The sequence below is a fragment of the Erinaceus europaeus genome, chromosome 15 (genome assembly GCF_950295315.1).
Source record: "Erinaceus europaeus chromosome 15, mEriEur2.1, whole genome shotgun sequence".
Taxonomy (NCBI): domain Eukaryota; kingdom Metazoa; phylum Chordata; class Mammalia; order Eulipotyphla; family Erinaceidae; genus Erinaceus; species Erinaceus europaeus.
In genome coordinates this window covers 45996153-46013096 of record NC_080176.1, presented here as the reverse complement: position 1 = coordinate 46013096, position 16944 = coordinate 45996153, and the positions used below count along the sequence as shown (strand labels likewise).

General features: G+C 41.4%; 1 pseudogene; it reads left to right on the top strand.

Moving 5' to 3' along the window:
- The first annotated feature begins 15157 nt into the window (after nucleotides 1-15157).
- LOC132532999 (small ribosomal subunit protein eS17-like) lies at nucleotides 15158-15589 on the top strand (annotated as a pseudogene).
- Nucleotides 15590-16944: the final 1355 nt, after the last annotated feature.

The following is a 16944-nucleotide window of genomic DNA, read 5'->3' as shown; positions in this document are numbered from 1 at the left end:
ACAAGCGGTGAAGCAGGTCTGCAGGTGTCTCTCTTTCTCTCCCCCCTTTGTCTTCCTCTCTTCTCTCTATTTCTCTCTGTCCTATCCAACAATGACGACATCATCATCATCAACAACAATAAAACAACAAGGGCAGCAAAAGGGAAAAGAAAAAAAAAAGAAACCACATTTATATTCTCCTCTGTTATGTCATAAGTAGAAAATCGGTGCTGGACGTTTGTTGGTATTAGGCCTTGATTGAGGATTCTCAGAAATTCTTTTCAGATTAAGATAATTGATCTGCTGTCTGCATGTTCTCCACTGACTGAAAGCAAGTCCAGGGTTCCCACTATTCACACAAACTTTTCTATTTAGGGAGGCTGACACCTGGTCCACAGCTTGTCATTTCCTTGTTTCTTATTCCCCACTTTGGCTTTTCATAGATCAAAATGTTCTATATTTAGTGTAACTCTTTCTCCATATGCGATGGTGTGATATTACAGGGGGAATTTTAACTCTTACTAGGTAAAGTAGCTTTATACTTGGCTTGTTACTTGTGACAGAAATATTACAACTTCCATGCTTTCTAGTATTTTTAATCTTTTGTTTTGGGAAATAGAATAATACAGGGCTGGGAGTCTGGCGATAGCGCAACGGGTTAAGCACAGGTGGCACAAAGCACAGGGACTGGCGTAAGAATAATACAGGGCAGGGGTAGATCGCATAATGGTTATGTGAAAAGACTCTCTTCCCTGAGGCTCCAAAGTCTCCAGGGTCAGTCCTCCCACACCACCATAAGGCAGAGCTAAATAGTGCTCTGAGAAATAAATAAATAAATAAATAAATAAATAAAATAGGATAGGAAAGACTTTTTTTTCCTTTTTAAAAAAAACATTGTTATCATTGGTTTACTAGCATGCATATATATTAGGAGTAGATTTCACATCTCTTCAAAATATGTGTTACCATATTATACCTGCCACCCAGGTGCCAATATTCTTCAGCCATATATCTACTGGGCCCCTCTCCATTGATTTCTTGCTTCTCTTTCGATAATCAGAGTCTAAGGTAAGGCTTTGTTTCCATTTGACACTGTGGCATTTTTCATTCTTCCTCTGACTTACTTTATTTAATTAGCGTGACCTTTTCTGGTTCCCTCCGTGTTGTAGGAAAAGCCAGGTGCCATGTTCTAGCTGAGTAGTATTTCATGCATTTATGGAATACTAGGCTGTGATTCTTTTCCTCGTGCCCCCTTTTTTTTTGTTTTAAGGTTGCCATGAAGTTTAGGTAAAAATTTCTAGGCTTACAATTTTTTTTTTTTTTAATTATCTGTATTTACTTATAAGATAGAGACAGCAAGAAATTGAGAGGGAAGGGGGTGATAGAGAGGGAGAGAGACAGACACCTGTAGCCCTGCTTCACCACTTGAAAAGCTTTCCCCCAGCAGGTGGGGACTGGGGGCTCGAACCTGGGTCCTGTACATTGTAACATGTGTACCCAACCAGGTATGCCACCGCCTGGCCCCTAAGCTTACAATTTTAAACTATAAACTCCTGTCTTCTGATTGTGAGTTGGTGGTTTCCAAAATTTAGTTGGTCACCACTTAACGTTTCCTGGCTGCTAATTTTAAACCAGGAGAAAAGGAAAGAAATCTTGAGCTCATTCTAAGAGTCATCATTATCACTATCTACTTTTCTAAATATGTTTTAATTATTTATTTTGCATAGAGACAGAGAGAAATTGAGAGGGAAGGGGGGACACAGAAAGGGGGATAGAGAAAGAGAGAGAGAGAGAGAGAGAGAGAGAACTGCAGCACTGCTCCACTGCCAAGTAAAGTTTCCCTAAAGGTGGGGACTTGGGACTCAAACCTGGATGCTTGCACATAGTAATCTGCATGCTCAACCAGGTCTACCACCTCTGAGACCCCTGTTTTTTCTTTTTAATTTAATTTATTTTTATTTTGTTAGTGATTTAATATTGATTTACAAAATTATAAGATAAAACCATGTCCCCATTCATTCCCTCCATTGGAAACTGCAGTAGTTCTCCAAAGGCCACAGATATGAGTTAACTATCACAATATATTTATAACTGGGACTCAAACTCAGGACCTCATGCTTACAAGTCCAGTGCTGTAGTCACTGTACAAACTCCCAGGCTGTCCCTTTAGTTTTTCCTGTAGGGACAAGTTAGGACTCATTCTTTCAAATGTTGTTTATCTGAAAAGCTTTTAATTACTCCCTCAAATTTGAATGATAGCCGATATCCTAGTAGATTATTCTTGATTGAGATCTTCTCTGTTCAATGTTTTGAGTGGATGATGCTATTTTTTTGTGGCTTTTCCAGTTTCTGCTGAAAAATCTAACTAGTTTTATAGGATTCCCTTATGAATGACTCATTTTCTTTTGCTTTTTCAATCATCTCTGAGGCTCCAAACTAACCTTTTTTCAGATAGAGACAGAAATGCTGAGAGGGAGAGGTGCCTGGGCTAGCTTCGCAGGTGGTAGAGAGATGACCAGGGACTCTTGGCTGAGCTGGGAACGCAGTTCAATCTTTACTGATGAGCGGGGATGCAGTTCGATCTAGCTATTTTCTAGCTATTCTCTAATCACAAAGCTGTACTATATATCTCCTGAGGCGGAAGTGTCAGGTAGAGGAGGTATGTAGGATAGGGGGTGGGGAGAAGGAAAAAGCCTTGGAACCAGTGGGGATTAAATCAGTGCGGGTCTCAAAACAGTGATTATGTAAATAGGCCACAGAGTTAAACAATGCAACAGAAGGGGTCTTAGAAGCAGACCAACAGAGAGGAAGAAGCCACAGTAGGAAGCTTCCTTCACTAAGGGAGTTCTAGCCACTGGAGTTGATTTCATGGTGGGGGTGGGATGTTTGCCTCCTTTCTGCTTGCATTTGTCCTCTTGATACTTTGATCTAGGAATTCTCTTTTCCCAGGTTTTGATTTTGTTTTGGAGTGGACTGACCCAAGACTTGAAGTATATTTTGTGATCTACCGAAGAGGTAGAGACTTTTTCTGTATGTGTATCTTGGATATATATATCTTTTTAAAACCTGAGCTTTGCTCAGCTCAGCTCTGGTTTATGGTTATGGGAAGGATTAAACCTTGGATCTCAGAACCTCAGGCATGAAAGTCTTTCTTTTTTTAATATTTAATTTTTTAAATTTGTTTTATTTTAGCAGTGATTTAATAATGATAAGAAGGGTACAATTCCACAAACAAGCAGGTCTTCAGGTGTCTCTCTCTCTCTCTCCCTCCCCCTTCTCTCTCAATTTCTCTCTGCCCTAGCCAATAAAAATGGGAAAAGTGGCCTCCAGGAGCAGTGGATCCATAGTGCCAGCACCGAACCCAGTGATAACCATGGAGAAAAAATAATAATAAAAGCAAGAAAAGGAAAAGAAACTGAAAGAAACAGAAACATCTGCAGCACTGTTTTATCTATCACTAGTGAAGTCCCCCCCACACTTGTCCCCCCATGTAGGTGCCTGGCCCCCCCCTTCAGTATCTTTAAGCTACTGATAGTAAAGAAGAAAAAAATATATGGAGTAGCATTTTTCTTTTTCAATAAATAAGGCTCAAAATAATTAGGTGAAGTCTTGGAACACTTCATTACAACCTGAAAAGCGTGTTAAGTTTTCAATTACATTTATCAACTCATATTTTTCTGGAAAATACTCCTTGAGTTTCTGGATAGATAAATGTATTTATAAGTATCCTTAGCCAGTAATTTCTTAAAAACCTTCAGTAGTATAACCAAAATACACAGAGCTAACCAAACTCAGCAACAACAACAATAAAAATAACCCCACCTGTAAGTGGGGAACAGAATATTCACCAAAGAAGAGATCCAAAAAGCCAGCAGACATGAAAAATTGCTCCAAATCATTGATTGTCAGAGAAATGAAAATAAATACAACAATGAGAGACCACTTCACCACTTCGCCCCAGTGAGAATATCATACATCAGAAATGATAGCAACTACAAATGCTGCAGAGGTTGTGGGGACAAGGGAACCTTCCTGCTCTGCTGGTGGGAATAGAAATTGGTCCAACTCCCTTGAAGAGCAGTCTGGAGAACTCTCAGAAGGCTAGAAGTGGACCTACCTTATGACCCTGAAATTTCTCTCCTAGGGATGTATCTTAAGGAACCCAACACACCCATCCGAAAAGATCTGTGTATACCATGTTCATAGCAGCACAATTTGTCATAGCCAAAACCTGGAAGCAACCCAGGTGTCCAACAACAGATGAGTGGCTGAGCAAGTTGTGGTCTATATACACAATGGAATACTACTCAGCTATTAAAAATGGTGACTTCACCTTCTTCCCCTCATCTTAGATGGAACTTGAAGAAATCATGGTAAGTGAGGTAAGAACAAAGAGAAGGATGAATATAGGAGGATTTCACTCATGGATAGAGACTGAGAAATAAAAACAGAAGGGTAAATACAAAGTAGAACTTTGATAGGATTTGATGTATTGCACTGAAGTAAAGGACTTGGGCGGGGGGTGCTTACAGGTCCTGCTGCATGACTGTGGAGCCAGACCTAGGTGGGGGGAACGGGATCGGAAAATTTTGCAGAAAACAGAAGTGTTACACTTATACCAACAACTGTATTTATTGTTAACTGTAATCCATTAATTCCCCTGAATAAAAAAATTAAAAAGAAACCTTCAGTAGATAAGTCATAATTTTCAGTAGGCTGAATCATAAGTTTTGATGGATTTTAATAGTTCAGTTTTCAAAGGCTAATCTTATTTCTCAGTGCCAGGGGAACCTGGCAATACTGGTTTGCTGATAACAAGAAAAAGAAATCGTATTTTATTTTAGACACAATATTCTGCTATCACTTGACCTGACCTGTTACATTTCTGTTTCATTATGTTTTCAAATTTGTTGTTGTTATTGGTGGTGGTTGTTGGTGTGTGTGTGTGTGTGTGTGTGTGTGTGTGTGTGTGTCTCTGTGTGTGTGTGTGTAATAATTCCCAGGGTTACAGGAGAATTTTTTTTTTCTTTTTCTTTTTTTTTAGTATTTATTTATTCCCTTTTGTTGCCCTTGTTTTATTGTTGTCGTCATTGTTGGATAGGACAGAGAGAAATGGAGAGAGGAGGGGAAGACAGAGAGGGGGAGAGAAAGACTCCTGCAGACCTGCTTCACCGCCTGTGAAGTGACTCCCCTGCAGATGGGGAACTGGGGGGCTTGAACCAGGATCCTAATGCCAGTCCTTGAGCTTTGCGCCACCTGTGCTTAACCCTCTGTGCTACAGCCCAACTCCCAGGAGAATTTCTTTTTACTCCTGTCATGAGTTTGGAAATTTTTCAAAGAAGGCAAAACAAGAGTATGCAGATTTAAATTTTGCCTACGCCATTGGAGAAATTAGGGAATTAAGTCTCCCTTGATACAATAAGAAAGATACTCTCATGGGAGAAATATATATATATACATATATATATATATATATCTTTCAGAAGTAATCTCTTCTCTGCCTTCCCTGGAGTTTAATCTTTTTTGCCAAAATTATATGTTGGGAGGACAGATTTTCATTGCTCCTCAATGACTTTCTGAATTATTATATTTTTATGAATGACACATTATGAAAGTCACATAATCACCAGGAGAGTACTATGGACTATGAATGTTTCATATGACCCTGCCTCAAAATGTCATATAGGTAGTGACTGGTAATTTTGATTCTTTTAGAAAGTGGTAAAACCCAGCGGAGGTAGCAGAAGAGTTCTAAAGCGTTCAGCAGAGACAGCAAAAACCACAGAAGAATGAACATTATGCAAACACAGGGCTGTTAAATGCAGTTTTCCATACATAGATAATATTAGAACCTGCTCCAGTCCAAAAGGAAGGAAGCATAGGTGCAGATGCATAATGTTTCCTTTTAGCAGAATTCACCCCATTCCAGCTAAGCTGTCCCTATTTAACCAGGCTAACAGGTGTTGCTTAACACCCAGGATCAGTAGCTGACTTCTTGACGTTTTTGTTTCTTTGTTTTACCAGAGCACTGCTCTTGGGCTTATGGTGGTGGGGGGGGGAGGGGAGGTTGAACCTGGGCTTTAGATGCCTCAGGCAAGAGCGTCTCTTTGCATAACCATTATGCTATCTAACCCCACCCCAGTGGCTGACTTCTGCTGTAAATTATGCTCTTCTAACAGTTCACATCACTTGGTTTACTTTCTGTAGCTCCCTCCTCAACTATGAAGGTTTTTTTTTTTTTAAAGAAACTTTATTTTTTACTTTTTTCCCCTTTTGTTGCCCTTGTTTATTGTTACTGCTGTCATTGTTGTTGGATAGGACAGAGAGAAATAGAGAGGAGGGTAAGACAGAGACGGGAGAGAAAGATAGACACCTACAGACCTGCTTCACCGCTTGTGAAGCCACCCCCACCCCTGCAGATGGGGAGTCGGGGCTAGAATCGAGATCCTTCCGTTGGTCCTTGGGCTTTGCGCCATGTGCGCTTAACCCTCTGCGCCACTGCCCAGCTCTGAAGTTTTTTTTTTAAGTGTCAGGATCAAAGAGGCTAAAGACGAAAACAGTCTCTTAAAAGTGTAGTCTGGGGGTTGGGCGGTAGCACAGGGCACGAAGCAAAAGGACCGGCCCAAGGATCCCGGAGGCCCCGGCTCCCCATCTGCAGGGGAGTTGCTTCACAGGCGGTGAAGCAGGTCTGCAGGTGTCTATCTTTCTCTTCCCCTCTGTCTTCCCCTCCCCTCTCTATTTCTCTCTCTGTCCTATCCAACAACAATGAGAAGAATAACAATAACCACTACAACATAAAAAACAACCAGGACAACAAAAGAAGAAAAAAAAATAGCCTCCAGGAGCAGTGGATTTGTGGTGCAGGCACCGAGCCCCAGCAATAACACTGGAGAAAAAAATAATGTAATCTAGTGTAATCTGTTCTCCACATAGCTGACATTTTGAGTGCAGTAAATAGAAAGTGAAAGACAAATACCGGCTGATTAAAGTCCAATGTGGAATAAAGTTTCATGGAAACACATGAATCTCAAAAAAAGAAAAAAGAAGTGATCAGACTGTTTCTAAGACTTTGTGAGAATTATGGGGATTATTGTGGAGTGTGTGTGTGCGTGCGTGCGTGCGTGCGCGTGTGTGTGTGTCTGTGAGTGTCTGTGTTTGGTACATGTGCTGCCAGGGACTGAACTCAGGACCTCATGCTTAAAAGTCCAATGCATTATCCACTGTACCACCTCCCAGACCTGAGTGTCTGTTTGGTGAAGTGATGGGGGGAGGAGAGATGTGGCAGAATTTTGGTGGTCAGTGCGGTAAGGAACGACAACCCTGTAGTTTTATAATGTTAACTATTATTAAATCATTCATAAGAGCCCTTGAGGTCACATTTCTTTGACTAGGAATAGTTTCAGATCAGTTTGTCTACTTCCTAATCACTCAGTATTGTTTCAGTTACTTTCAGCAACAGACTAACACCAACATCTTTGCTCCCTTTACAACTGCAGCAAATAAGACACAAAAGAAAGCAGTCCTCAACTGTGCAGAAAACTCCAAGTAAATATGAAGTCCCGAGATTATTAAAAGATAAACTGAGGCACATTAAATACCTTAGAGAGTTTATTTGAGCAAGACTTTTTTTTTGGCCATGAAAGCACTGAACCCAGAAGTGCTTAGAAGCAGGGGAGAGATTTATAGAAATGCAGTGGCAGAAGAAATTATTCAGTGGAAATAGCTACAAGGCTAATTGGCAGTGATAGGTGGGCCTCAGCATTTTAGCTACTCTGTCCCTGTTAAAGAGGCTTTAGTCTAAAAGCCTCCTTGTATAATTAATTTACCAAAAGTCCATCACTAAAGAAAGCCAGGGTGGGTCCTTCTGGGAAACAAAGAAGCATATTGTCTCTGCTCTTTCCTTTTTTAATCACTTTATTGGGGACAGATGGCTAATGGCTTACTGTAGAGTTGTTGACAAATAGGTATAACTTTTCATCTCCCCATGATAGATGTCTGCAAAACACTCTCTCCCAGCCTAGGCTGCTTTTCCAGTCTGAATCTCGACTTCTCCATACACCACAGCTGCCAAGGGGAAAAAAAAAAAAAAAAAAAAGAAGTGCTTTTGAGGGTTGGGTGGCAGTGCACCTGGTTGGGACACCTATCACCAAGTACAAGGACCTAGGCTCGAGCCCCAGCTCCCCACCTGCAAGGAAGATGCTTCACGAGTGGTGAAGCAGGTCTGCAGGTGTCTATCCTTCTCCCTCTCTATCGCCCCACCCTCTCAATTTCTCTCTGCCCTCTTCTTCTTCTAGCGTTTGCCCTTCTTCCGTAGCCAGTCAACAGCGTCAGGTTGAGCCTGATGTAAAGTTTCGAGACCTCCTTTGAATCTGGAGAGGTGGCAGTCGTTGACTATGTGGGTCGTAGTCTGTCTGTAGCCGCAGGGGCAGTTCGGGTCGTCTCGGTCTGCCCTCTCAAATTAAATAGACAGAAAGAAAAAAAAGGTCGCTGGAAGTGGTAGATTCACAGTGATGGCAGAGAACCCCAGTGATAACCCTGGTGACAAGAAAAGAAAAGAAATAAAATACAAATTTAAAAAGTGCTTTCTAGTGACTGAATTTCTCAGATTCAATGTTTCTTCTCCCAAGCAATTACAGAAGTCAGAATTCCCACCTTCTACATCCCAAAAAGAATCTTGGCCCATACTCTCAGAGGGGTACATGATAGGGGAGAAAGCCAGAGGGCTCTGTACCACCATTTCACCAGGAGAAGAAGTGTTTGTCAACAGGAAACTTGTTTTTATACCATCAAGGAAAGGGAAGCAAATCTGGAAAACACCAGAGGAAGCCAGGCACATTTTCCCATATCCAAGTGAGAAGGGGAAAAAGGAAAGACACCCAGAAGTAGTAAGGTGTAGGGGTGACAAGGAAAGGAAGTGAAGGCATAACCAATATGCTCTCTCCCTCACCTCGATTCTGTCTTCAGGTATGTCCACTGCACAGGTGAAGCTGCTTATTATTTTTAAAATTTCAATAAGCAGGGGCCAGGTGGTAGCACGCCTAGTTGAGCACACATATTACGGTATACAAGGACTCAGGTTCAACCTCCCACTCCCCACCTATAGGAAGAGTGGGGAAGCAGGTCTGCAGGCGTCTTTCTGTCTCACTTCTTCTATATCCTCCTAACCTTTCAATTTCTGGCTGTGTCAATCTAATAAATAAAGATAATAAATTTTTTTAAAAAATTAGACAAGCATCAGTTGCTTTTCTTTCTTTTTTGTTTTGGCAGGCATGTTATTTTTATTACAGTATTAATCATAATTTTAACTACACTGAAAGCAAGCCAAAAGTCCATTGACAGGGAAATGACTTAGTTAAGTATGTAATATTCATAAACTATACCTTACTTGTTAAGAAAAGAGATAAGACTACATACTGGACATTTGTTTGTCATCATTGGGACTTTACCACTCCAGGCTGACTTTTTCAGGTAGAAAACCAGAAACAGGGATAGAAAGACACCACAACACTGAAGCTTTCTTCAGTGTGATGAGGGCCAGGTTCAAATCTGGGTCATGCCCATAACCACTACCAGTTGCTTTTCTTCTGCTTCCTCCCATTTATGGCCTGGGAGAGAGTCTAACTTCCACCTCAACTTTTGACAGGATGAATCATCTCTGTTATATTATCTGTTAGTTTACAGCTTAGGGCTTAGTGTGGTTTCTCCTTATCAGTTATCAGGGATGTCTCATGATCACATACATGTATGTAACACAGAAAATATGACCGTCATGAAAGGAAAAGTTTTTAAACTTGGGGGGGGGTGGGGAATTGCCCTGTGCACCACAGTGTAACTGAGAGAGGTTCAGAGCCCTCCACATCCCAGTCCCCAGCCCTCAGCTCAGGAGAATAGCTGTTTTCACAGTCATCATCCTGAGGTAGGATGAGATGTAGGAAGCCATCCTGTGGGTTGTGGATGGGGCTAGACTCAATTTTCACGGTGCCAAGAGATACCTGGTCAGGAATTCTTGAGGTTGGGCCTACTAACAGCTATGCAGATGTCTCTGCATCCATCTTTCCTTATTCCTTCTTTATTGAAAATATAAAATGTTGGGACTAGATGGTGGTGTACTTGGTTGAACACACGTTATCATGTACAAGGACCTGGGTTTAAGACATCTGCAGAGGAGAAGCCTCATGAGAGATGAAGCAGTGCTGTAGGTGTCTCGCTCTATCTCCCCCTTCCATCTCTACTTGTCTGTCTTTATCCAATAAATAATAAAGAAATAAAAACTTTAAGAGAAAAAAGGAAATTAAGATATCCATGTGGTCTTAGCTGTCCTGTGGAAAAGTAGAGCCAACACAATCCCCAAACTGAAGACTGAGTAGAGGCATCAGAATAGTGATCCCGAGGGACCAGTAAGCCCACCAGTAGGGCTAGTTCACAAGGCTCATCATGGGTGCAGGTTAAGAAGTGCTGGGTCACATCCACCATGTTGTCCCCTCAGGATATAGTCCATTCCTGTGAGAGCTGTAATTCTAATCCTGGAGAGCCTTGTTCCACCATGTTGTCTCCTCAGGGCATTGTCAATTCCCACAAGAGTTGAAATGATATTCCCGGAGTGCCTTGTTCCACCATGTTGTCCCCTCAAGGCATTGTAAATTCTCATGAGAGTTGAAATGATATTCCTGGAGTGCCTTTCCCAACCAATCCTGTCCTGACTCGTCACTTCCGGTTTTTGCCCTATAAAGCCCTCCTGCCTCCGCCTCTCTCTTGCCCGTTTTTCACATTGGTGACTGGACACAGGGAAGGGTTTTGCGCATAGTGGGAGGCGGCCATTTTGCTAGCTCCACGTGGCCTGAATTGCTGCACTCTCACCCAACTCTGAGGTGCCCTCATGAATAAAGATTTGTGTTCCCTCTCCACTCTGGATCTCCTTTCTCTCCTTAACGTCGCAGCCGTTAGAAAGAAACAGAAAGATTCAAGACACAATTCTCCTGAGGCAAGATCTTAGGAAAGGCTGGCAAATACCCAGCTAGGAGGGCACTTTGCAAGGAGTAGACCAGTGCGTGTGACAGTTATAATACACTGAAGAAATAAAGAGGCTGTGAGTTCACTTTGAGGTCCATGTAACTGGCAGTACCCAGTCACAGTTGCCTTTCAGTGTAGTCCATGCCCCTTTTAAAACCATGCTTGGCAAGTGACCTTCAAATAATGATTTAGCTTTCCAAATATTTGCCAACAGGAAGAGAATATACTGGCAGTAGCAATTTATATAGTCCATTTGTCCTGCAAGATAGCTGCCTCTTTCCTATCTATCTATCTATCTATCTATCTATCTATCTATCTACCTATTTTAGCTCCTGGGAATGAATCCAGAGACTTGCACATGTAAAATAGTATTAACCACCTCTCTGTTACTGTTACAGTTTTTCTTTCCTTTTTTTTTTTTTTTGCAACCAAGTTTATCCCTTGGGCTCAGTGCGTGCGCTACAAATCCACTGCTCCTGGTGGCAATTTGTTCCATTTTTTACTGGACAGGGCAGAGAGAAATTGAAAGTGGGGGAAGACAGAAAGGAAGAGAGAAAGATAGACACCTGCAGACCTGCTTCACCGCTTGAGAAGAGCTCCCCTGCAGTTGGGGAGCCAGGGGCTCAAACTGGGATCCTTGCACTTAGTACTACGTGTTCATAACCCGGTGCGCCACCACTTGGCCCCTCTGTTCCAGTTTCTTCAATTCTATATTTTTCATAGAGAGAAAGGGTAGAAGAGAGAGACACTAAAACACCACAGCACCATTTACTGCCCATAATGTTTTCATGTGGTGCCAGGGGAATTAAACCCAGAACTTCAGGCATGGAAAAGGCAGGCATTCTACCTAGTGAGTCATTTCCTGGATCCTGTCTTGATTAATTAGTCACTATTGATATGAATTTGGTAATATTAGTCTCCCCTTACAGGATGAGAGAATAGTTAAATAAAATCAGATTTGTGGTCTGATAGATCTTAGGGTGAGATCTAGGGTCATTTACTTAGTATTCGTTTGCTAGGATTTCCATAGCAAAGCACCACAGACAACATGGCTCACATAGCAGAAAAGCCGTTTTCCGTCCTAATGACTGGCTAGTGTAAATCCGAGGCACTGGCTGGTTTGGTTTCTCCTACAACCTCTCTTCTTGGACTGTGATAGTCGTCTTCTTCCAGTGTGCTCCCAAAGCCTCTTCTCTGTGCCTGCATCGCTGGGGTCTCTTCCTTGACTCATAAGGACACTGGCTTTACTGGACTAGGGTGCCATGTTTCTGACTTCACTTAACTTTAGCTGTCTCCTTAAAGATTCTATCTCTAGGGGTGGATAAATAGCATAATGGTTACATAAAAAGATTTTCATGTCTGAGGCACCAAAGGTCCTAGGGTTCAATTGCCATCACCATTATAAGCCAGAGCTAGCAGTGCTCTGGTAAAATAATAATAATAATAATAATAATAATAATAATAATAATAATAATAATAATTCTCTCCAAATAGTCTCATAAGGCCCAAGGGTTTCAACATAAATTGTGAGAAACAGAAATCAATACACAACAACATTCCCCTCCTCTAGCTTCACCCTAGGCATCACATTCCCTGAGACCTTCCTTTTGTGATTCTTCTCTATTGACTCTTCTCTCCTGACAGGGTGAGCTCCCTGTAACTTCCCGGTTGCCTTTGGTTACCAGGAGTGTCCCCTCACATAAAATGATGGATTCACCATGCCTCAAAATCTAGTCTTGCTCTTTACCCTACTGTTGCCACCCTGGGTGACTTCAGTGAGAGTAAGATTCTGCTTACCAAGTCCTTATCTTCATAAATGCCTCCATTTGACCTCTGTGTCCTGGATGACACACTGAATGGCTCCCTTCCCCCAGAAGGCACACTGCAATATCACACAATTCATGTGTTAGAAACTCAATTTTTTTTCTTTTTCTTTTTAATTTCTTTATTGGGGAATTAATGTTTTACATTTGACAGTAAATACAATAGTTTGTACATACATAACATTTCTCAGCTTTCCATATAACAATACAATCCTCACTAGGTCCTCTGTCATCCTTTTTGGACCTGTATTCTCCCCACCCACCCACCCCAGAGTCTTTTACTTTGGTGCAATACACCAACTCCAGTTCAGGTTCTACTTGTGTTTTCTTTTCTGATCTTGTTTTTCAGCTTCTGCCTGAGAGTGAGATCATCCCATATTCATCCTTCTGAGAAACTCAACTTTTGACCAGTTCTACAGTCTATCTTTTCTTCTCCAATACCAGGCAGCTGAGTACTTCTAGATAAAACTGAACTTACTTTTAGATTAGTACACAGTTTACAACGTCATTTGGCAATCAGTGAAAATTTGTATTACTGTCCTCTCTCTCTGGTCATCTATCATTTCTACCCATCTGGGGGTATGGACCAAATTTTTTTTTTTAATTTTTTATTTATAAAAAGGAAACATTGACTAAGCCATAGGATAAGAGGGGTACAACTCCACACAATTCCCACCACCAGAATTCCGTATCCCATCCCCTCCCCTGATAGATTTCCTATTCTTCATCCCTCTGGGAGTATGGACCCAAGGTCATTGTGGGATGCAGAAGATGGAAGGTCTGGCTTCTGTAATCGCTTCTCTGCTGGGCATGGGCAGAGGCACTGAAAAATAGGAACTGATACGTTAGACACTTTGACTTTTTTCTTATCTTTATGAGCACAGGAAGTGACCACATTAGCCATTTGATGTGCCAAAGTACGTTGGTTGGGTGTGGGTTGTAGATCTGTTTGATTCTGCTGCAGAAAAAATGAGATTCATATAAATTTATTGGAAAGAAATTACATAAAGTGCCTCATAAATCTAATGGCTATTATTTTTGAGCTACCGATAGATTTTTTTTTGGTATAGAGACCGTTGTGAGGTTGAATTTATTATTTCAATCAGAGCCATTATTAGCATTTCTACAGCTCCAGGCAGCTCTGAAAATGGGATAAAAACAGAGTAGAACATTGTTTTCTTAAAAATTAGGTGCTGTGAAGCTCTCCACTTATGACATTTTTATTGTCCTCAGCCATGTTGGCTTTTCATTATTTAACTTTGTCTCTTTCTCTCCCCCTCTTTGTCTGTCTAAATGAAAAACAAAACAAAACAAAACAGCTTCCTTAAAAGTATGCTTGGGAGTCAGGCAGTAGCAGAGCAGGTTAAGCACATGTGATGCAAAGCATAAGGATCTGGGTTCCAGCCCCCAGCTTCCCACCTGCAGGGGAGTCGCTTCACAGGCGGTGAAGCAGGTCTGCAGGTGTCTGTCTTTCTCTTCCTTTCTCTGTCTTCCCCTCCTCTCCATTTCTCCCTGTGCTATCCAACAACAAGGACAATAGTAATAACTACAATAATAAAACAACAAGGGCAACAAAAGGTAATAAATAAATATTTTTTAAAATTATGCTTAAAAGTTATGCATGTACAAACTATTGTGTTGACTGTCAAGTATAAAACATTAATTCCCCAATAAAAAATGTAAAGGAAAAGAAAATTTAAAAACTATGTTTTTTTCATAGTCAAAATTCTGTCAGCTGTTACTTATTTCTTATTTTTCTTATTTTTTGTGTTTTTTAAATATCCTTTATTTTTTATATGTATATATTTTCTTTATTGGGGGGACTGGTGATTTACAGTGAACAGCAAGATACAGTAATTTGGACATATGTAACATTTCTCAGTTTTATTTTTTGTAATTTCTTTATTAGGGGATTGTTTTACATTCGACAGTAAATACAATAGTTTGTATATACATAACACTTCCCAGTTTTCCACATAACAATACAACCCACACTAGGTCCTCTGTCATCCTTTTCCAGGACCTGTACTCTCCCCCCACCCCCACCCCAGAGTCTTTTACTTTGGTGCAATACACCAACTCCAGTTCAGGTTCTGCTTGTGTTTTCTCTTCTGATCTTGTTTTTCAACTTCTGCCTGAGAGTGAGATCATCCCATATTCATCCTTCTGTTTCTGACTTATTTCACTTAACATGATTTCTTCAAGCTCCATCCAAGATGGGATGAAAATGGTGGAGTCATCATTTTTGTGCACTGTAGTTTTAAGTTTGCATCAGTTCTTAGAATAACAAGTATTTTACTAGTATTTGAACGAACATTAAGAAGGACGCTGTTGCTCTCTTTCCCCAGGACCGCCAACATGGGCCGCGTCCGCACAAAGACCGTGAAGAAGGCAGCGCGGGTGATCATCGAGAAGTACTACACGAGCCTGGGCAACGACTTCCACACCAACAAGCTCATGTGCCAGGAGACACGCACCTCATGAAGCGCATCCAAAGGGGCCCGGTGCATGGCATCTCCATCAAGCTGCAGGAGGAGGAGAGGGAGCGCAGGGACAACAACGTGCCAGAGGTCTCAACCCTGGACCAGGAGATCATCGAAGTCCACCCCGACACAAAGGAGATGCTGAAGCTGCTGGATTTCGGCAGCCTGTCCAACCTGCAGGTCACACAGCCTACAGTGGGGATGAACTTCAAGACGCCGCGTGGAGCCGTGTGAGCCTCTGCTGTGTCCTCCTGTTTTCAATAAACCACAGACAACAACAACAACAACAAAAAAGGAGCTGTTAAGGCTCAATTTTCTGGCGGGTGAGTCCTGCCGCATAACTAATTATCATTAGTCACTGATTACATAGACTCCTGAACTTGGAAGGCTCTCTCTAGCTTAAGAGTAACATTTTGTCAGACATGAAGTAATGGAAAAAACTTATTTCACCTAATAGCTTTTTCCAAAATGGAGACCCCAAATCTCACCTGCTATATTCTTACTTTTAGGTTCCTAATTATTAAACAATTGGTTCTGCTTTATATCTTAATGCTTTTTCAGCCACCAAGTTGCAGATGTTACTTACCATTATGCCAACCTGACTTCCATGGACAGACGATCTCACTAATGTACCCTGGAATCCCACCTTTCCAGAGCCTGGCCCCACTAGGGAAAGATAAAAACAGGCTGGGGGTATGGCTCAACCTGCCAACATTCATGTCCAGCAGAGAAGCAATTACAGAAGCCAAACCTCCCACCTTCTGCACCTCATAATGATCCTGGGTCCATCTTCCAGAGGCATAAAGAATAGGAATGCTTCCAATGGAGGGAATGGGATACAGAACTCTGGTGGTGGGAATTGTGTGGAATTATACCACTCTTGTCCTACAGTCTTGTTGATAATTATTAAATCAATTAAAAATAAATTTTTAAAAACCTCACTTCTTTTCTTGCCACCTAGAATATTGTAAGAGTTAATTAAGTTCCTGCTTTTCCAGTTTGGCACTCATTAGTTGATTTATCTGGCAGACTGGGTGTTCTCCAGGAGTCCACCTTCTCCCTAGACCCTAGACTTCTGTGTCCCCTTCTTCTCAATCTGAGGACTGGCATATTTACCATGTAACTAGCTTTTCTCATTCCACTTATAATAACTGTTGCTTATAAGAGAGCTAAGGAATAGCAATAATTTGAAGTGACCTTGATCTGGCCACTTGAACTGTATCAAAAGGCACACTTACTGTGTAGTATGTATTTGTTTGAGGACTATTTTATAAAATGATCACATAGTCTTATTATATTTTTATTAAAAGATTTATTTATTGGGGGTTGGATGATAGTGCACCTGGTTAAGCACACACACACACTACAATGCACAAGGACCGAGGTTCAAGCTCTGAATTCAAGCCCCTTCATGAGTGGTTGAAGCAGGGCTGCAGGTGTCTCTGTCTCTCTCCCTACCTCCCCCCCTCTCAATTTCTCTCTCTCTCTCTCTCTCCAATAATAAATAAAATTTTAAAAAGATTTATTTATTTATGTGTGTGTATGTATGTGTGTGTGTGAAAGAGAGAGAGTCACAATATCACTCTGATACATACAATGCTGGGGATTGAAATTGGGACCTCATGCTTGAGAGTCTAAGTTCCATCCAT